The following is a 21,886-nucleotide window of genomic DNA, read 5'->3' as shown; positions in this document are numbered from 1 at the left end:
CCTATCCTTAAAATTTTCTATCTTTGTTGGCTCCAATCAATTCAAATCTCCATCCATTTCTTCTCCACTGATTCTTGACCCTCCAACCTTAGTAATTTGCATTTGAACCTTCTTACCCTCAAGCTTGCTAACAATGGGGATATTTTTAATTAATAATAGCATTGTGATGTTGAAAATAAAATAACTAGGGCATTTAAACATCCTACAGAAACTTTTTAAGGCACTTCAAAATCCCATACTTTTTCATTATGGGATTCATGCATATTTTGCATCATAACTCTAATGTCCCTGAAATATCTGACAGTATCTATATGATGGGGACACAACCCAAGAACAGAATGGACACAACAGAAAAGGGAAATTATATTAACTGAAAAAATAAGCTAGTACAAATAGTACAGAGAAAATAAACTTCAGAACATGCCCTAAGGGCTTATAATAGCATAAATCTGGAGAATATTTCTCCTTTTACCACCTCCTCTCAAACTCCACTCTGAACTGCCTTTTACAATGCCAGAAATCTCCTTAAATAGACCCCGAAGGGTTAAGGACTAGGAGTACATTCTAGAAAGTGCTAGTAGGCATCCACCGACAAAATAGAAGGTTCCAGAAGCTGCATTAAAAGTCGTTGCAAATCTAGAAGAATCCAGATACGGTAGCCAAACTTCCGGGAGGCATAACTTTTGAATCGTAGCTCTGATTGACGAACCGTTTACCTTTTTGAAAATCTCTCGAAGCGCTCTATAGCCCTATGGACCAGCTTCACTCGTCCCCCATTTTTTGACCCTTTTTGAGGTCATTTAATGCCCCAAACCTGACTTTGAAGCATTCTTAGGAGGTCTCCAAAACCCGAAAAACTGCAATAACTTTCAAACCGTGGGGCCTTTTGACCTGATTCTTTTTCTGGAATGCTCTAAATCACAATTATATTCATCTAGTCAATTCACACCTTCTAGGTCACCAAAATGATGGCCAAATTGCATGCTCCTATTTTTTTGAGATTTTCAAACACACTGATAGTGGAACTGTGAGAGTTGGAACCTTTATTTGACCCAAATGGGTATCCAAAAATGTAAAGACATGAAACATAAACTAAGTCTAAGTACATTTTTTTGGGTGACACAGGATTGCCCTTATACCTCTGGATGCTCCTGCATTAGACACCTAGGGTAGATTGAAAAGTGACCCTATCACTTTATGGATGGTAGAGGAAATCCCAAATGGGAAACCTCAGCTGCTGAAATCCAAGTTGAGTCCTCGATCGGCCGTCCTTTCCATTTGACCGAATACTCTTCATACTGCCTGTTTCTGGTACTCCTGCCCACACGATGATCTAGAATGTCTTCTATCTCCTCCTTCTTAGAAGCAGGAATTGGACATGGCTCTAACACCAGCTCCTCATCTGCACCATCATCATGATACTCTGTTAAATCTGCAATGTTGAAAATGGGAGAAATCTAAATACCATCTGGCAGCTCCACTTCATATGCATTTCCTGAGTCATGTTTCTTCAAAATTTTGTAGGGGCCAAATTTCTTCATTTTCAGCTTGTTGTAAGTACCGGATGGAAATCTTTCTTTTCGTAAGTGCACCATGACTAAATCTCCTACTTGGAATTCCTTATGTCTTCTCCTTTGATCAGCCCTAGCTTTATACTCTTGATTCATTTTGGTTATGTGTGCCTGAACCTCCTCATGTAGACGCTTGATATGTTTAGCAAATTCTTCAGCTTCAGCACTTGTCCTCTCCCCTTGTTCTATCTTCCTCAGCTCTGGTGCAGTCCTTGGGCTATTCCCATATACAATTTGGAATGGTGATTTTCCAGTACTCCTATTTATAGAGTTATTGTAAGAAAACTCTGCTTGTGGTAGAATTAAATCCCATCCCTTGGGCTTATCCTCAACTAAACATCTCAGCAAATTGCCCAGACTTCTGTTTACCACTTCTATTTGATCATCAGTTTGTGGGTGATGCGTGGAACTGAATTTCAAGTCTGTTCTCAACTTTTTCCACAATGTCCTCCAAAAATACCCCACAAATTTAGTGTCTCAGTCAGAAACTATACTCCTTGGAAGACCATGTAGTCTTACCACCTCTTTGAAAAACAAGTCTGCAATATGGACAGCATCATGAGTTTTGTGGCATGGAATGAAATGTGCCATTTTGAAGAACCTATCAACCACCACGAATACTGAGTCATTACCCCTTTGTGTCCTTGGCAATCCAAGAACAGAATCCATACTTATGTCCTCCCATGGCTTTGATGGAACAGGCAATGGCTGATATAGACTAGTATTGTGACTAAACCCCTTGGCAACTTGACAAACCTGGCAACTCTGTACAAACTTCTTCACATCCTATGAAATTTGAGGCCAAAAATAATGTTCTCTAAGAATGGAAATGGTCTTATCTCGACCAAAATGTCCTACCATCCCTCCACTGTGTTTCTCCTTAATCAGATTTTCCCTCATGGAACTCCTTGGAATGCACAATTGACTACCGTTGAACAACATGCCATCCTAAATCAAATAGTCTAACCACTTGGTTCTATCTACAGCAACAGGTTCTTTACAAGCCTTCCATGCTTCAGCAAAATCAGGATCCTCAGGGTACAAATTTTTGAGTTCATCAAACCCAACTATTTCAACCTGCATTGTTGTAAGCAACAACTGTCTCCTACTTAGTGCATCTGCAACCCTGTTAGATTTTCCACTTCTATGCTTCAACACAAATGTATAGCTCTGCAAGAACTCTACCCACTTCATATGCCTCTGATTCAATTTACCTTGGCTATTTAGGTACTGTAATGCTTGATGATCAGTATACAAAACAAATTCCTTTGGCAATAAATAATGCCTCCATTTCTTTAATGCCTGAACTATTGCATAGAATTCTTGATCATAAACAGAATACTTCTTCTTTGCATCATTCAATTTTTCACTAAAATATGCAATAGGCTTACCTTCTTGGCTTAATACAGCCCCAATAGCGCTACCACTAGCATCACAATCCACCTGGAACACTTTTCTAAAATTTGGAAGTGCCAACACAGGATGTTCAGTCACCTTCTTCTTCAGCAATTCAAAACTTCTCGCAGCTGCTGCAGTCCATTTGAACCATTTTCTATCCCCTCTTATTGTATCAGTTAGGGGTGCACATATGCCACTGAAATTCTTAAGAAACTTCTTGTAAAAACTAACCAGACCATGAAATGATCTTACCTCAGTAGTAGTCCTTGGAGTAGGCCATTCCAAGATGGCTTTTACCTTCTCTGGATCAATTTTGAGACCTTCAGGTGATATAATAAATCCCAAATAGACTAACTCCCTTTTTGCAAAGAAACACTTCTTTAGATTAATTAACAATTTCTCTTCCCTTAGCCTTTCAAGGACACTACGAATATGTAGTAAATGTTCTTCCAAAGTCTTGCTGAAAATTAAAATATCATCCAAATAGACAATAAAATTTTTTCCCAAGAACTTCTTAAGTACCTCATTCATGAGCCGCATGAAGGTGCTTGGGGCGTTCATCAATCCAAAGGGCATGACTAACCACTCATAAAGACCCTCCTTGGTCTTGAAGGCTTTTTTCAACTCATCTCCTTCTCGAATCTGTATTTGATGATAGCCACTCTTCAGATCTATCTTTGTGAAGTACTGAGCTCCACTCAAGCAGTCCATAAGATCATCCATCCTTGGTAAAGGAAACCGGTACTTGATGGTTATCCTATTTATAGCTCGAGAATCTGTACACATCCTCCACTCTCCATCCTTCTTTGGTGCAAGTACTACAGGTACTGCACATGGAATCAGGCTCTCTTGAATCAAGCCCTTCCTCAACAGCTCCTGAACCTGTCTATTTAGCTCCTCTGTTTTAGTAGGAGTCATCCTGTGAGCAGCCTTGTTAGGCAAACTAGCTCCTAGAATCAGATCTATCTGATGACTGATTTGCCTTACTAGTGGCAATCCATCTGGAACATTATCAGAGATAATATCTCCAAATTCCCCTAGTAAATCTGAAACTTCAAATGGTATTTCACTACTACCTTCTTTATCTTTCCTAGGAATCAAAGCATAGCACATATGTTGATGTTTCATGCCATCTAAAAACTTCCTTCCATCAACAAGACAAATCCTAGCACTGCTACATACCTTTTCACCTTCTTTTTTCATGGGCTTCAATTTGTGGCGAACTCCATCCTTTGTTAGAGAGTATGTGTTTGCATGTCCATCATGTATTGCATGTCTATCAAACTGCCATGGTCTACCCAACAATAGATGGCAAACATCCATCGAAATAACATCACAGAGAACTTCATCATGGTAACTCCCAATTTTGAATTTTACTAAACATTGTTCACTTACCAAGACCTTATGATCATCTTTTACCCAAGAAATTCGATTGGGCTGGGGATGTTTCTCCCTCTTGAGCTTCAGCTTAGATACCATCTCTTCTGATACCAAGTTATCAATGCTACCACCATCAATGATCACATCACAACATTTATCCTCACACTTGCATCTGGTACGGAACAAACTCCTCCGTTGTCTTGGTTCATTCTCACCACTTAGTAGGACTCTTTCATTTACCAAGGTCTCTCCTCTTTCTGCATCCTCTGAATGTGATGATTGTGCATCCTCATCCACATGAGCAACCCTAGCTTGGCCCTCAGCTCTCCTATCTATCCTTCCTTGTCGTTGAGGGCATTGAAAGGCACGATGACCTTCTTCATTGCAATGGAAATAGGTACCACGAAAGCCTCCTCTTCCTTGTCCACGTCCTCTACCTCTTCCTCTTTGATTTCCAAAGTCTTGATCATGGGAACGGTTGAAACCCTCATTCCTCTGGTTTCTGCTAGTACCCACATCTTCATTTTTCTTTTGGGTTTCATTGCGGCCTCCATATGATCTACCGCTTCCCCTTCCTCCTTGACCACGCCCTCTTTGTCTTCCTTCAAACCTTTTACTCAGCTTCTCTTCAACTCGTAGGGAAAACTGGTATGCTTCTTCAACGCTGGTCATTCTTACCAGACTTAATTCCTCCTGGATGCTAGGTCGCAACCCACTGATATAACGAGCAACCTTCTCCTTATTTGCTTCTGCATGCCTCGCTCTAATCAAGAGTCGGTAAAACTCCTATATATATTCTTGGACTGATCTTCCTTCTTGCTTTAACCCATGCATCTTCTTAAACAAATCAAGCTCGTAGTCCACAGGAATGAACTACTTCTTCAATTTGTCCACCATGCGATCCCATCTTGTGATCTTCTCCTTTCCTCTTCTAAGTCTTTCCAATTGAACCTCTTGCCACCAGATTTTGGCATGGCCTTTCAGTTTGGCCTTTGCAAAATTAACCCTATCTGGGTCCCTTATATCCTCATACTCAAAGTATTCTTCCAGTTCATTGATCCAATCGATCAACTCATTTGGTTTCAGATTTCCTGAAAATATACCCACTTCAATTGTAGGTCTTTTCCCAAACTTAGTAATGGCCCTAAAAAGCCTTTCCTTTACAGGATTCAAAACTTTCCCGTCAACTTCCTCTTCTGGTCCCATTACTTCCTCTTCATTGTCATCCTCACTATTGCCACCTGTGGCAACATTTGCTCCTCTACGAAGCTCCTCTTGCAATGCTTGTACCTACCTCTGGAGGGCTCTAACCTCCTCAGGATCAATAGCTCTGGCCCTTCTGCCACGCTCTCTTCATGGAGGCATCTTCTAACTCGAACCCACAACCACACAGTCCTGGTGCAAACTACCTCACAGTCGGCGCTCTGTCTACACACTCAGGAAAACCCACTCTGATACCACTTGATGGGGACACAACCCAAGAACAGAATGGACACAACAGAAAAGGGAAATTATATTAACTGAGAAAATAAGCTAGTACAAATAGTACAGAGAAAATAAACTTCAGAACATGCCCTAAGGGCTTACAATAGCATAAATCTGGAGAATATTTCTCCTTTTAGCACCTCCTCTCAAACTCCACTCTGAACTGCCTTTTACAATGCTAAAAATCTCCTTAAATAGACCCCGCAGGGTTAAGGACTAGGAGTACATTCTAGAAAGTGCTAGTAGGCATCCACCGACAAAATAGAAGGTTCCAGAAGCTGCGTTAGAAGTCGGTGCAAATCTAGAAGAATCTAGAAACGGTAGCCGAACTTCCGGGAGGCATAACTTTTGAACCGTAGCTCCGATTGACGAACTATTTACCTTTTTGGAAAGATCTCGAAGCGCTCTATAGCCCTATAGACCAGCTTTGCTTGTCCCCCATTTTTTGACCCTTTTCGAGGTCATTTAATGCCCCAAACCTGACTTTGAAGCATTCTTAGGAGGTCTCCAAAATCTGAAAAACTACAATAACTTTCAAACTGTGGGGCCTTTTGACCTGATTCTTTTTTTGGAATGCTCTAAATCACAATTACATTCATCTGATCATTTCACACCTTCTAGGTCACCAAAATGATGGCCAAATTGCATGCTCCTATTTTTTTGGGATTTTCAAACACACTGATAGTGGAACTGTGAGAATTGGAATCTTTATTTGACCCAAATGGGTATCCAAAAATGTAAAGACATGAAACATAAAAAGTCTAAGTACATTTTTTTGGGTGACACAGGATTGCCCTTATACCTCTGGATGCTCCTGCATCACTATAATGATATTTTTTGTACTTTCAAAAAGAAAATATTTAAAATTTTGCATTATGTTACCATAATTGTGAAGTAACTCTTGCCTTAAATTACGTATATTTATTATCCAACTTGTACGATGGTGTCTCGTCATCTTTCCTTTATACTTCTTATTAAATTTAGCAAACTTTGCCTTACTAGATATGATATTGCCAAATTTGGCACTGATCTTTATTTGTCTAGCCATGCTCAATTTTTGCTCCCTTTTTGCTCCCCCCACTTTCCTTGTAAATCAGGGCCTTAATTTCCTCCTTTAGGATATCCATACTTCTCTAGCATGTCATTTCCTTTAACTCAAACCCCATGGTAGTAGTAGCATCTGCCACCATATTACCTTCCCTATATATGTATTGTAACTGGACTTTTTCCATCCCATTTAGGATATGTCTAATATCCATGATAATACTTTGGATATTCTAGCCTAGTTGAGAGGCTCCCTTTGCCATGTCAATTATTAATTTAGAATCACCTTCTATAGTTATTTCCTTTATTTGTACATCACTAATCAATTGTAGGCCCCAAAGTAGAGCCATCGCTTCAACCATGTTATTACTTCCTCCATTGACTTTCCAAGAATAGACTAGCAGCACTTCACCATTTCCATTCCTCAGCACTGCACCCGCAGCCCCAACACCCTCTCTTGCAGCACCATCAAAGTTTAATTTAAGTTGTGTTATTGTTAGTGGTTTCCATCTTGTCTATTGCCTTGAGTTATCAAAATGATTAAATTTCCAGTGGATACCCCATCTTTTTGCTATTTGGCATTCTTTCCTTCCTGGTTCTTCCTTCGGTGTCTTATATTTGGTAATCATTATATTTTCTTTTAGCAGTTTCTCCATAATTCCCATAACTACCTCCACAAGCCTTTCCTCTTCCTAAAATATTCTATTGTTTTTTTCCTTCCATATATGCCAGCAAATGTATGGTGGGACAATTCAACATAGGAATACCAGCTTGGGGTGATAAAAGGGAAAATCCCAGTTTTCCACAAATTGACTCAAATTTTCCTTCAACACCCAACACAGTCCAAATTTCTCCCACACCAACAACTAGATCTTTAGAGTATACGGGCACTCAAGGAAAAGGTGAGAGATACTCCTATTTTTCTTTACAAAGATAACATATGTTTGTGATTAAAAAACCCCTTTTCTTATGTTGTCCAACAATAGTATCTTACCATGTTGAACAGTCCACTAGAAGAAGTTGATTTTGGGTAGAAAATTACTAATCCAGACTTTATGCCATTTGGTGGGACAAAAACCCTTACAAAAGATAAGTTTGTAAGGAGATTTGATAGTATAATGGCCACTAGAAGTTATATCCCACACCACTTTATCCTCCTATATTAGAATTGGAAGTCTTTGAGCCTCCATCAATTCCTCAAGTTCTTTAAGTAGTTGAATATCCTCCTAGGGGCTTGTATCCTTTCATAATTTCTTCCACTTCCTTCTAGGGTCAATATAATCTGCCACTCTTAGCCCCACCTATGCCTTCAATGTTTCCATTAGTCTTCTGAATTTTCTATAAACCAGTGGTTTCCCCCCCATCCAATTGTCCTCCCAGAACTTGATGTTTTGCCCACTTCCTGTAATCCACCTCACCCCTTCCCTCAGTATACCTCTGCTTTTGACAATAATCATCCATATTTTGGATCCTCCTGGGAGGTCATTATTAAAAAATTATAATTAAATAGGGAGTTAGATAGGTATTTAGCTTTCATTATATTGCTCCAATGCATGTTGTTTTCTCCTAGCCTCCATCCAATTTTAACAAGAAGGGCTTTATTCAGATCTCCGAGTCTTCTCACTCCCAAACCGCCCCTCTCCTTTGATTTGCAAACATACTCCCAGTTGACAAGATTTAACTATTCTTTTCCTTCATTCCTAACCAAAGAAAATTCCTCTTTATTCTCTCAATTTTGTCTATCATGTTTTGGTTTATTTTAAAAAGGGATAGAAAGTAAATTGGAATGCCCTAGAGAGTTGTAGAGAGTAACTGTAGTTTTTTGACATTACTGAGAATTTTCCCTTTCCATCCTGCCAGCTTCTTTTGGATTTTTTCAACAATGGTATTCCAGAAGTCATTTGTTACCTCCTTGGTGGTTAAAGGTGAACCAAGATAAGTATCTAGGAGGTTGGCCAACTGATAGCCTAAAATGTTCCTAATCTCCCTTTGCATAAAAGCATCAGTGTTAAAAAAATAAAGTTTACTTTTAGAGTAATTTATTTGCTGACTTGAGTTGTCTTCGTAGTTTCTAAGCATACTCTTCCATGCTCTGGATTCCATTATAGAGGATTCTCCAAAAAAAAAAGTTTCATCAACAAATTGTTGCAACACTTCAATTTTAGCAGTAGTGGCAAGTTTAATACCTTTAACACAACCTGTATTTACAAATTTGGAAAATGATCTGCCCAACACCTTTGCCACCATAATGAAGTAGGGAGATACTGGGTCTCCTTGCCTTAATCCTCTCCTCACTTCAAAATTACCCCAAGGAGAGTCGTTTAGTAGGACTGCATATTGGACAATACTCACCATCATCCTAATAAGGTTTATAACCTTTTCATTAAACCCCACTCTTTCAAGAACATTGTAAAGGAAGTCCCATCTTACCTTATCATACACCTTAGAGATATCCAATTTGAAGGCCATACTAGGTATTTTATTTATCTCTATTGAATGTATGATCTCATAAGTGGTTATCGCAACATCCAAGATTTGTCATCCTGGCACAAACCCCTTTTGTGGTGTTCCTATAATGTTCTCTAGGAAGGGATTAATCATGTTGACCATTACTTTGGCAAAAACCTTATAGATTGTGTTACAAAGGCTTATAGGTCTGAAGTCAAGGAGACTTGTGGGTGTTGGAGTCTAAGGGACCAAAGCAATAAAAGTCTTATTTATCCTTTTTAGCATCTTCCCCATTTTAAAGAAATCCCTAGTTGCCCAAATCAACTCATTTTTAATAACCTCCCAGAATTGCTAGAAAAATGTTGGGGGGAAACCATCAGGGCCTAGGGCCTTGTAAGCTTTCATAGAAAACACTAACTATTTCACTTCCTCCTCCATGATGTTTGCTAGAATGTTATTATTTTCCACTTCTCCTAGCACTTGTGGGATCATGTTTATCAAACTTCTTCTTATTACCTGATTTCCTATTCTATTTTCCTTTTTATAAGCCTTGCAAAAGTACTCCACAACATGTCTTCCCATCTCCTCCTAGTCTTTGTATTCTCTTCCCCCTTCTCCTTCCAACCTGTTGATCGTGTTTCTTCTTTTATAGTTCGAGGCCGACCTGTGGAAAAAGGTAGTGTTCCTATCACCTTTAGTTAACCATTGAACTCTCAATCTTTGCTTCCAAAATATTTCCTCTCTCAAAATGATGTCCTTCCAATTCTTTTCTATACTCTTCTTCTTCTTGTGTAGCTTCTTCCAAATTATTACCCTCATCAATCTCCTCCTGCAATTTTTTAAGTTTCTCCTCCACTTCTCTTTTGAATTTGGAAAAACCTCCAAAGGAACTCTTAGCCCAACCCTTTACATTTCTCCTTATATTATCTAATTTTTGAGTTAGTATGTACATTGTAGTACAATCTATCCTTATGTTCCACCATTCTTGGATTTGATCTTTGAATTCCGAGTGGGATTCCCACATTATTTCATACCTGAAAGATTTTGTACCTCCTTTTATACCATCCTCCCAATGAAAGATTAAAGGGGAATGGTTAGAAGCAATTCTTGTGAGGTTCTCTAGAAAGGAATCACTCAGCCAATTCCAGTTCCCCGTCACCATCAGTCTATCCAGTCTTACTTGAATGAAATCACTTCCTTTTCTATTATTAGCTAGGTGAATGGGTTCCCTCTCAAGTCTACATCAATTAAATCCATTTTCCCCATAAAATCATGAAGATCTTGCAAACTTTTAGGGCAGTCTCTATTTCCACCTAACTTTTCTAAGTGGTAGAGGGGGGTATTAAAATCTCCCATACACATTATCTATTTTTCCTTCATAGTATCCATTATCCTTTCTAGCTTTCCATAGGTTTATTTTCTCCCTATCTTATTATTAGAAGCATAGATATTGATAACGCCCCATCTTTGATTACTAGTTTGGAACTCAATTATTAGAAAAAAATTGTCTTTCCATAACTCAAATCCAGTCATAGTTCCACATGGTAGCAATACCCCCTGAGGCTCTGTCAGCATCCACATGCATGAAGGTGGCCCCAAGCCAAACATGACCCACTAGTCTACCAAAATTAGCACTAGACATTTTGGTTTCTTGGATTAACACACAGTCAACCTTTTCCTCGAATATACATTTCTTTAAAGCATATTTTTTATGGGGGTTACTTAGACCCCTTAAGTTCCAGTTTGCTACATCCCTTATTGCTTATTTTGTCTTGGTTTCTCTACTACTCGGTCTTCCAACTATACCACATGTTCCTACATCTAATTCCCCCCCCCCCCTTTCTTCCTTTTTTGAACCTCCCATCCCTCATTATCACCTTCCTGTGGGGAAGTGGCGCTTAGCTCTTTTTTAGCTTCTGCTTTATCTAAACTTGCCATCACTTTTGCAAATATCTCCGTTGGAGAGGCCTTCATAATTCTTATAGGGGTGCATAGCCATCATGGGTAATGTAGTCTATAGACTTTTGTTCCTATAATCTCTTGCTTCTCGGACTTGTTGGAGAACTAGGAAGGGAGTGGTGTACCACTATTTCCCCTTCCTCCATCATCTCACCTTCCTTCAGTCCCCTCAAAGGTGACCTTATTAATTCTTCTATCTCTAGTCTAAATGGATACTCTTCCATTTTCTTCTTTTCATCTAAAGCTTCCCCCACTTTGGGCTCACTTAGCCCCCCAAACCCTATGACAGGGGTATCCTGCACCTTGTTAGCCACCAGGCTTTGAGTGCCTGCAATAGTCACCTCTAGCCATGGAGCTTTCGAGGATTCCCTTGTGGTTTATTTTATGATTCCTGGGCATCCTTCATTTTGTTTCTCCTTCTACAGTTGGGCTTTATAGTCCACTATGACATGCTTGAATTGTCCACACTTCTAACAGAAAAGTCTCGTGTTCTCATATTCTATAGGTTGGTATTTCTCTCCCCATTTAGTTTTTAGAGTGACCATAGTCAGGAGGGCCCAATTTAATGCCACATTCACACAAAATCTAGCATACACCAGTCTAGATTTTTCCATTGTCACCATGTTTGTAGTAATAAAATGACTAAAGGAATTCCCCATCCACCTTAGAATCTTCTCATCCTAGAATTCAAGGGGTAATCCAAGTAGTCATACCTAGACAAGAGCTAGCTTTTTGAGTTCTAAACTAGCATCAAAGCATGGATGCCACATTGTTAAGGCAAGGAAATGCTTTCCATAATACCAAGTTCCCCAAAGTATTAAATTGATATCCTCCTCCATAGTGAACTTGAAACAAAAAAGGCCGCTTGGCATTATAGAAATACCAACACTTCCCTTAATCTTCCATTTTTGGCCTACCCAGTTTCGGACCATCTCTATCGTGGGTCTAAAGGCAACAAATCTACCAACTACACATAGTTTGAGGCTAGAAGTGACATTGTCCACCAAAGTATCTTGAAGGGAGATCACTGGGCCATTAACACTATGCACAATCTTGGGATCCTCCATAAAAGCTCTCGCCACATTGGTACCCAATAGTGCATTCTTCCACCCAACGGGGGTCCCAATTGTCAGCTTTTTTTAGCCTTCCATAGGATCACCAACAAGTTTTCCATTTCCCCAAGGGGGTAGGGCTAGAGATTGTCTTCATCTCCACATCTATGACCCCACACCATTCTTTCGGAATGTCCAAATCCCTGTGTAGGGTTAACACCATCTACAGATCTGGGCATGTTGGACGGTCAAGAGGCTTAGGGCCTGCCATGAGATCAAATTCAAAATTTGAAAAGAAGCAGCAAAAGGTGACAAAGTTGTAGAGTTATGGACACAAAATGTACCATGCTCACAAGTCTTTGGTGCATGGTTTTGAGACATGGTTTTGGAAAACCCTTCTTGGCTTCCTTGTTCACCTTGGCCTATACAAAGGATTTGGGAAGGAGATTTTGTGTCATATTTATGTCAGGGGTATATTGTTGAAATTTCTCCAAGCTTAGAAGGTAGATCTCTTATGAAGATTGGATTCTATCAATGTTATATTTTAAATTCTACTTGTTAATAATACAATTGATTCAAGGCTTTAGAGGTTGTGTTCTTTTTTCTTGATAGTGTGTTTCTAAGATATATCAATATCACTCTATTCTGATTTCCCCTATCTTCTATTTTATTTTGTATTATAAGTCATTCTTACCTATCGGCCATTTCCTAACATTTTATAAGATTTGATACACTTACAATCCTCTCCTTAATAGATTAGAAAGGATTTTCTTTCATTTGGTATCAAGACTAACTTAATATGTCCATGAGAGGAATTAGTTATTTAACTAGTCCTTGTTTCAAAGGAATATTAATAGCGTGATCTTATGTTGTAGTGATAAATATGGCATTCATATTAAGAATGGATACTAGAAAAACTTAATGAAATAAAATTTAATCTTCAAAAGCTCAAGATTGAGGATTTTATTTTGTGGATAACAATATATATGTAGTTTCCTTTTGTTTAGGTTTTAGGCCCCTCTAAAACCTGTCTTGTAAAGGGTTTTGGGTCCCTTAAACTTATTTTTCACTTAATCAAAAACAATATATATGTAGTGTTTTTTGGTTAAAACTCCTTTGACATGAAATATGAAGACTAGAACATGAGTGACAAAAAGGTAGTGATCCTTGTTTCAATTTTCCTTGTGGATTCGTCATTATGAGTATTTTTGAAGAAATCAACACTAGGTGCTTCCTTGAGGATGAGTACGAGAGACCTTGTTCATAAAGGAGTACTTGAATATTTTTATAATCATGTATTTTTATCCAATGTATACAATAAAAAAATTATGATGATAGCCAATATTAAGATCAACAAGCTCTAATTTAATATGAAACTACTATCAAGCTTATGCCTTTCCAATCATCTAACATTAAAAGAGAACACCACAGTTGTTTGTTGTTACATTCATATAGAAAAAATACTATGGTATGTGTTGAATTAGCAATCTAGAAATAGATATTAGATGTTTCAACATATATAGAAGTATGAAAACTAATATCACTAAAATAGTGATTCTAAATTTTGATGTAAAGCCCATAAGGGCATATTTGTGAAGATTCAATTTGAGTCACTAAGTGCAATCACTATTTTGAAGAAATACATGTAAAACCATGTCTTAACTCATATTTATTACACAATTTGATGTGGCCAGTAGGTCACACAAAAACTTGTGAAAACTAAAATTCCTGCATTTTCAACTTATTGCAAACAAAAAAATTGTTTAGTTTGCAAATGTTTGTCATGTATTCCATATAATAAAATCTAATTAAGGTCTATTAAACCTTGAATATTGTGTGAAATAGAATTCATGGAATAGGGGAATCTAAAGGTATATCAATTCCCATACTTATTAAATAAAATATTATGTTCTATCATTGGTTAGCTTTATAATTGGATAGCTAGCTAGTGTAAAATTCGTGTACTTGTTTGGAGTATACTCCTCATCTTTGAAACTCGGTTGAGTTGCAAGTATGCCTTAAAATCACTCCAAGAGGAGGAGGAGAACCCATTGAAAACAAAGAATATTGATAACAAGCAATTTTCTAATAAATTGAGGATTGTTCACTTAGTTATAGGATTCTTCAAGATGTTGGAAGATACTAATCTCCTTCATCTATTGAGGCATCAAAACGAGAAAAATACAACTCTTTTCTAATATTCCAACATTAGAAGAAGGGTATGTCATATTATTGGCTTGGTTATTCATATAATTTCTAATTGTACCTTTACTTTCTCACTTTTTTAAAATATCCCTAACAAGTTAAAAAAATAATGATACTACAACAAATATTCCATAGATTAAGATAGAAACTTTATATGTGACATAACTAGCCAATCTTAATGCAAATAGAATATTTCAAATCTTCTGGAACATCAGCCTAAAATTGTAATAAATTTTTAAAATATCCTTTTTTTGATAAATAATCCCTTTCTATTAATAAATTAATGTACTAGTATCAAATTCATTTTCAAAAATAAAACCTAAAACGACACTACCAGACCAATGTATTTGATTCAAATTAAAACTCAGAAGAACTCCTAAAGATATAAACCAACAGACAGCTACACATACCTGCGAAAAAAATGGGCTTCAGTCTAGGATCCACATGATTTACTTCTATAAAGTGGAAAACGGAAACCTCCAAATAAAGTTTTTGATGGAATTAAACTGGACCCAGGGAGAAAATCCGCTTTGGTCATCCATCTTCTGTAAGGAAAACATTATTTTTGAATCAGTCCAACTTATCTATAATTCACTTAGATAATTGAACTATAATAGAATTAAGAGATCCTTACACGAACACCGTAATCTATTAATGAGCATACTGTTGAGATCTATGAGTACCGTCTTAAGAGCCACTGTTCATATGTTTGATAGGTTAAGAATAAGCTGAATAAGATGGCCGATATGATCACACACATTTGATGCACATAGATGATGTTCGTTTTGTTACCACACTTTTATTGCATACTTTTTTGATGGATTTGTTTTTGCAGCCTATCTAAAAGTGAAGGGTACTGTGGATCTCTGTAAAGGATTCTTTCTTTAAGATTTACATCTACAATTTCTACATTTGTGTCTGTTAAGTTGAGAAATAACGGTTATTCTTAAACATCACACATTAAAGAGAAAGTTAAGTTGAGAAATAACAGCTACTCTTAAACATCATACATTAAAAAGAAAATTAAGCTTGTAAAAAATAAGTCAACTTTGACTATTTATCATTTTTCGTGTAAGAATGAAGCTTAATATCTAATATTTAAGCTGGGTGTTGGATAAAATTTTTTAATGTAATTGATACGCTCACATCCACTGAAATGGGCTAATATCTCGTCAATGCTTTTATACTTTACCAGTCTTATAAACCTGCGTTCATATATAAAACATTCAACAACTCAAATTTTATTGCTATATTATTTATAATTTAGTTTTTTAAAGAATTTGTGATTATCGTTTTTTCAAATATAGATTATTTTTAACAATTTGATAGGAAGCATGATTTCAGCGTCATCGCCATTTATTGTTTTTCCGAAGAGAAAGATATCATCTGTCACTCATCATATGCAATTAAATATTTATATAAATGAGGTTGACTGAAACCAACATCGATCGATATATTGTATCAAAATTTTCTGCCATGTTATAAAAAATTCAGTTCTCATGCGTAGAAGCTATTTATGAGTTATCTTTAACAAAATCAACAGAGTCACAAAATATAATTTTCAAGGACAAACGAAAGTGGCATGACCTGCACACAGACTTAAATACGAATATTAATACATCACCGTGTTGGCGTTTCTAGGCCGACAATCCATCACCATTCTGATTTACCTTAGCCATCACTATGGTTTAACAGATTTACATCAATGGAACATCCCTGCATAAATCAAATTGACAACAATATATAAAGAATTTTAATTTAGAAATTGTAAGTGAATAAATTTATCGATAAAATTATACAGAAATAACGGTTGTAGAATTGGATTTTGAAATTTATTATATTTTGTAAGATGATATTTTATATTTTTCAAATTAAATCAAATTACAATATTGTTATTATTATTATCTGTGTAGTTTTTAGTGCATTTTGTATTCATCAGATTTCGGTGATGATTACACAGGTGAAGCATTTAGCATTCATTGCATCTATATGATGTTCACAAAGATAAAGCATTGGACCTAAAAGTACTAAATAAGATAAACCTTGCAATAGGTGACTTCATGAGCTTTAAAATGAGCTAAAGGGCTTATAACAAAAAATTCATAGTGCGCAATACATGCTAAAGGTTTCTCAAAGAGGTACCAAGCTGAGTGGGCTTAGTCTTGGAAGAAATTTTGAAGTTAAACAAGCTTGAGTTGGAGTAGTACTAAAATGGGTGACCTCTTGGGAATGTCCAATGCTTTCCCTGTGAGTATCACATGAATGCAATGAGTACAAAGTGTACAATTCATTGTCATGAGAGATGAGCCCCTAGAAACTAAAACTCATGAAACATGGGTAAGTGACTTTAATTCAAATACTACAAAGTTGATTTCCAAAAATAATATTATAATAAGAAAATACTTATTAAAAAAAATCTGTATAAATTGTAATATTTCTAACTTTTTGGATGCAGATTTCAATTCTTGTTAGTGGAAGCAATCTATAGCTTCTAGCTCAACTTTGTTGATACAAAAAGATCCAAAACTTTTATCTATTGGCAAACCCTTTCAAGAGTTATCAAACTTATGATCTTCTTATGTCAAACCCTTAAATCTTATCCAATAAAATGTCAATGTTAATGTGAGATAAGATGCTAGATCAATATTATGATAATCCATCGTGTAATGTCACTTATCTAATACATGAATTAGAGTCTATCTTTTGATTTGATATCATAGTACATAAATTAACATATATTACCTTCAAAGAGGCAAAATGAAAAGCCATAAGATAGGAGTGAGCTTGGATATCAATTTTTATACCTACAAATGTAATCTAGAAAAAATAACAGATCATATCTACTACCTTTGAAATTGTAAAAAATACAATATTAAAAAAATAATTTCCAAGATTTATTATTAAAAATTAACATATTATTTTTAATTTTAATACTAGTCATTCAATATTATATTTATATAAACTAGTATAGGTATCTTAAATAAATCTATCTAAAGAAATGACGATAGATATCCACTACAAAAATAATTATAATTTAATTTGCTATATCTAAAATTATTTATATTTCTTTTATTTTATTTTATTTAGTTTTTTACTAATTTAAGCTTTGTATTTTAATTTCTTAAAAATTGAATGATTTATATTAAAAATATTATTTTAAATAGATATTTTATGTTCTATTAGTAAATTATTTTTTTAAAGTATATTCTATTTATAATAAGATTTAAACTTTTGACATGTAGATGGTTGTCAAAGTTAACATTAAATATAGAAAATTAAAATTTTAGAATCTTCAATAAATCTCCTTACTTATCTTTATACAATTTGAAATGTGTTGAGTTCCTATCAGCATATTTATTGAAACTTACCTCTACAATAGAGAGTATATCTCAATGTAACTCTTGTACTATCTACCACTCACGGCCACAAAGGGAGGGAAGGGGTAAAGAGGGGTGTTGTAAAGCATATAAATAGAACTTGAAATGCTTGATATGAAATGATGTTTAAGTAGAACATATCAAATTAAAATACTTGAACATAGCAAAATTGGAACATAAACTAGAACCATTAAACATTGAACATGCAACATAGTAACATTCAAAAATCAAAATTCAAATAGAAATCCAAGTCCCCATTCCAATTGCAACATGGTTGCAGAATGGTGGAGGTGGGGGTACTTGGGTAAGCGAGTGCCCAATGGGTACTCCAAGATTTGGGAGGGGTGTGATTCCCGTGTAACACTGGTATATCTATTCAATATTTTTCTTTAGTAATCAAATTTGATCAAATAAAATAGAATCTAAACATGTATACGCAATTTTAAATAATTTAAATTTTGACTTTTCAATAAATTTCTTATCTAAACAATGAACCTGTGACTGCCCATCTACTCAAAACTTAATTTATAAACTGAAGTTTTAATATGATTTAAGTTTTAGTTTGTTGGATAAAAACTTCCAACAAAAAATAGCTATCATAAGACTTACTCACACTTACCCAAACTTAACTTAGCAAAAAAACTATGAACATTATGATATTTCTGCAACTAATAATATTTTGATAGACTATAACAGTTGAATTGGAAATTGTATAAATTTAAACTTCAATATTTTTTCAATTTTTACAAACTATATTATAAATTTTTTAAAATAATTATATCTAAAAATCATTTCATGAATCATTAGAATTTAAAAGGCTTTTATAAATCCTGTATAAATCTATACTAACTTATAGAGAGATAGAGAGAGAGAATTCAGCTGTACCAAACAGCTTCTATACAACCACAGAAAGAAACTGCTAATTGCCCTCCCATCAAAATGAAACCTTTCACCTTCCTTTCTTTATTTTCAAAGATTAAAACAGACTTTAATTCAAATCATGGCTTCCCAGGAGTTGTTACACTGCCCTCTCAACGAAATTAAAAACCACAACTCAAAATAAAAACGCCATATGACACGGCAAATAGAAAAGGATTAACAACACTTGGATATCATAGTGGAAGGCCCAAAACCCATTATTTTCCTTCGCTCAAAACAGGAGAAAACTACAATAGTTAAACCGTAAGAGACGGAGTCTTAATGTTCTAATAATGAGCTCAAGCCAACAAGGAAATTTCAGAAAAATATTTCCTATATCATGGAGATCTGAAGCCAATTTCATAAAAATAAAAATAGAGAGTCGTATTTATTTATTCTATTTTAGTGCAGAAATTCTGTGTACAAGTACAAAAGCACACTATGAATGAACAGCACCAACACTATTTGACAATTGATCTGGAACTTTTGAAGCGCTTGCAATCCAATTATTAAGTACGGAAAGGGCTAACTTCGATCTATGGACCAAAATTACATAATTAATTTAAAGACAGATGCCATGTGCAATGGATCTCTGAACAATAACATGAGCTCAGCCAGATTATTATACTCAATTTAAAGGACAAAGATGCCATTTAAAACAAAAGTTACGGCTGAACCAAAATATTACACATACATAAAAGAAAAATAGTGTACAACGTACAAATTTTAGTGATTAATCATTAAAATAGAAGTTCAGTGAACTGAATTTACTCAAAAAACAAAGCCGAAACAACAACAGTGAACACTAGGACTGTAAATTTCCTTAAACATCAAACAAAATGACATAAAATACAAAGCAGGCAAAATCAAAAGCGAAAAACAAAAAAATTTAGCCAGTTTATTTATCCCTTAAGTGCAACTACTTGGCTGGTACAAAGCAACTTGAATCCCTCCCGTAGACAGTAAGCACGAGAAAAATATACCTACTCATGAAAAGCACAGACAGAATAAACTCCAAAATAACTTACCTATAAGAAGAAACGAAGCTCAACCAAAATCCGAGCGGATCTGAATCTGCGAATAGCAGATCTCCAACCTTTCAGTAGTCAAGAAAGCTGTTAAAGCCTGGTAAAAGATTAGGCTTGGCAGGCACAAAGAAAACCCCCAAAATCGAGCTTTGCCCTCCCGAATGTAAATGTACTGACACTGTAATCATGTGGAGCATAAATACCTCAAGTAGATCTATTTGTGACGAAAGCATAGGGAATGGGAGGCGTAGGAAAGACTAAGCCGTATAATAATGGCGGTTAGTCTCTCCCACAGTCCCACTCCTCAAGCCTTCCCACTTTTGCACCTCCATTGCAACATTTCCTGCCACCGCGCAGTCAAAATGCACAGCGCTGGAAAGACATTACTGTAAATACTCCAGATTTTTTTTTTCCCTAAACCTAACCCTAACTTTGAAGATCACATCTGTACGCTTTTAACACTTTTGTCGACCTGTTGTTTCTTGCCCACACAAAGAAGTTCTTTTTTTGGTTTCTTTTTACACTTTGCAGGGAGGCTTGGCTGCTATATGTGGGTCATTGATTCCAATCCACGTGGGTCATTGGAAGAACTGTTTACGATTTCTTTCTTCAATCATTACAATTTCCATTAGTCCTACCTAACAACTTTTATTTCCTTTCATTATTATTTTTTAGTTTTTCTACAGTTGTAAAGCCTCCACGTGGCGAATGCTATTCAAATTGGACTAGAAAGTCATGCTTCTTTTCTAGTTCAATTCCATAACTTTTATGTAGGAATATCTTCAGTTGTTCCTTGGCATAAATTAAGATAGTAGTGAACTATTGAGTGTGTTTTTTTATTAAAAAATGATTACATACTAGCAATAGCACTTTAATATGCAATGGGTACATTATAAAGGTATGGAACGTACAACTAAGTATTATCTTTTTTTTTATGTCTCTCCTTCTCAGTATTATCTCAGATTAACAAAGGGATGGGTTCCCTTGCCATGATTGAGAGAGAGTGCTTCAGAGACCATTTCCAGGACACCTTGTTCAAGTTGTCCCTCTTGAACTCTTTGGTCAGACCTACTATTCTTTATGGTTCAGTTGTTTGGGGACCATCGTTGCTTGATTCAGATTGGGTCTCTATTGAGCGTATTCAAACTCTTTTCCTTCGACAGATTATTAGATGTCTTCGCTCCATCTCCCACAGTATCATTTTGGCTGAGTTCAAAGCTCATCCCTTTAGACTATCGGCTATTTTTGACCTGATATGGTTTCTCCATCATCTTCATTAATTTGCAAACTCCTCTGATGGTCGAGATAGATACTCTTACCTTGCATACTGCTCCTCAATCTTGCTTGCCAAATCCAACACCTTTGTGAGAGCCTGCTGCTGGTATGCCCAAGCCACATCCCATCTAAGCTCCATCGAGATAGACATTGATCACCTGCCCCCCTTTTGGTTCTTGTTAGATGCTCCTACTCATCTTCTCCCTTCCGGATAGGAGTTGAAAGAGCATATCGGACTTGACATCTAGAGACAATACCTCGTTATAACTTGGACCAGCCTGCCTAGGGGATTAAGTCTGAGGATGCCATTTTATGCTGAGCACTTTCTGGACACATAGGATGGGATTATGACTTGACCTAGATATTTATCATAGAGTTGGTGCCATGCTCTTCAGTTCATGTTAGGATCTTTTAGGGTTGGTTCTCACCGTCTACAAGCCTAGACTGACCATCACATCGATAGAGAGGACCATATTTGCAGGCTATGCACATTGGTCAAGACTGAGACCGAGTTGCACTTCATTTTTCATTGCTTGATTTATTAGGCGATTAGAGGGACATTTTATTGTTTATTCAGAGAGTGCAACTCATTGACCTCCTTCTTTAGCTACATTAATCAAAGATATTTGGCGCTTTATCTCTGGGAGGCAATGTAGCTTCATGATCACACCCTACAACTTATTTTCCCCTGAAAGCAGGCTGCAAAGTAGCTCATTATGAACTTCTTCTCACCACTGCCCTCTAGG

General features: G+C 36.2%; 1 long non-coding RNA gene across 7 annotated transcripts in view; it reads right to left on the bottom strand.

The window, feature by feature from the left end:
- LOC149572757 (uncharacterized) overlaps positions 1-20,427 on the bottom strand; it is a 163,181-nt gene extending 142,754 nt beyond the window's left edge. For 4 of the 7 annotated variants that reach the window (XR_016359963.1, XR_016359960.1, XR_016359962.1 and 1 more), the window contains exons 1-3: positions 20,069-20,395; positions 19,866-19,933; positions 14,953-15,087 (exon numbers count right to left, since the gene is read on the bottom strand). This is a non-coding gene — a long non-coding RNA (uncharacterized LOC149572757). Of the gene's footprint in view, positions 1-14,952; positions 15,088-19,865 lie in introns of all 7 variants that reach the window. The other 3 variants (XR_016359959.1, XR_016359958.1, XR_016359965.1) reach the window with 3 other exon arrangements.
- Between the last annotated feature and the right edge of the window lie 1,459 nt (positions 20,428-21,886).

This window comes from Cupressus sempervirens, chromosome 2 (genome assembly GCF_028749045.1).
Source record: "Cupressus sempervirens isolate cs-2001-9-10 chromosome 2, ASM2874904v1, whole genome shotgun sequence".
In the NCBI taxonomy this organism is placed as follows: domain Eukaryota; kingdom Viridiplantae; phylum Streptophyta; class Pinopsida; order Cupressales; family Cupressaceae; genus Cupressus; species Cupressus sempervirens.
This window is presented reverse-complemented; position numbering and strand designations above follow the sequence as displayed.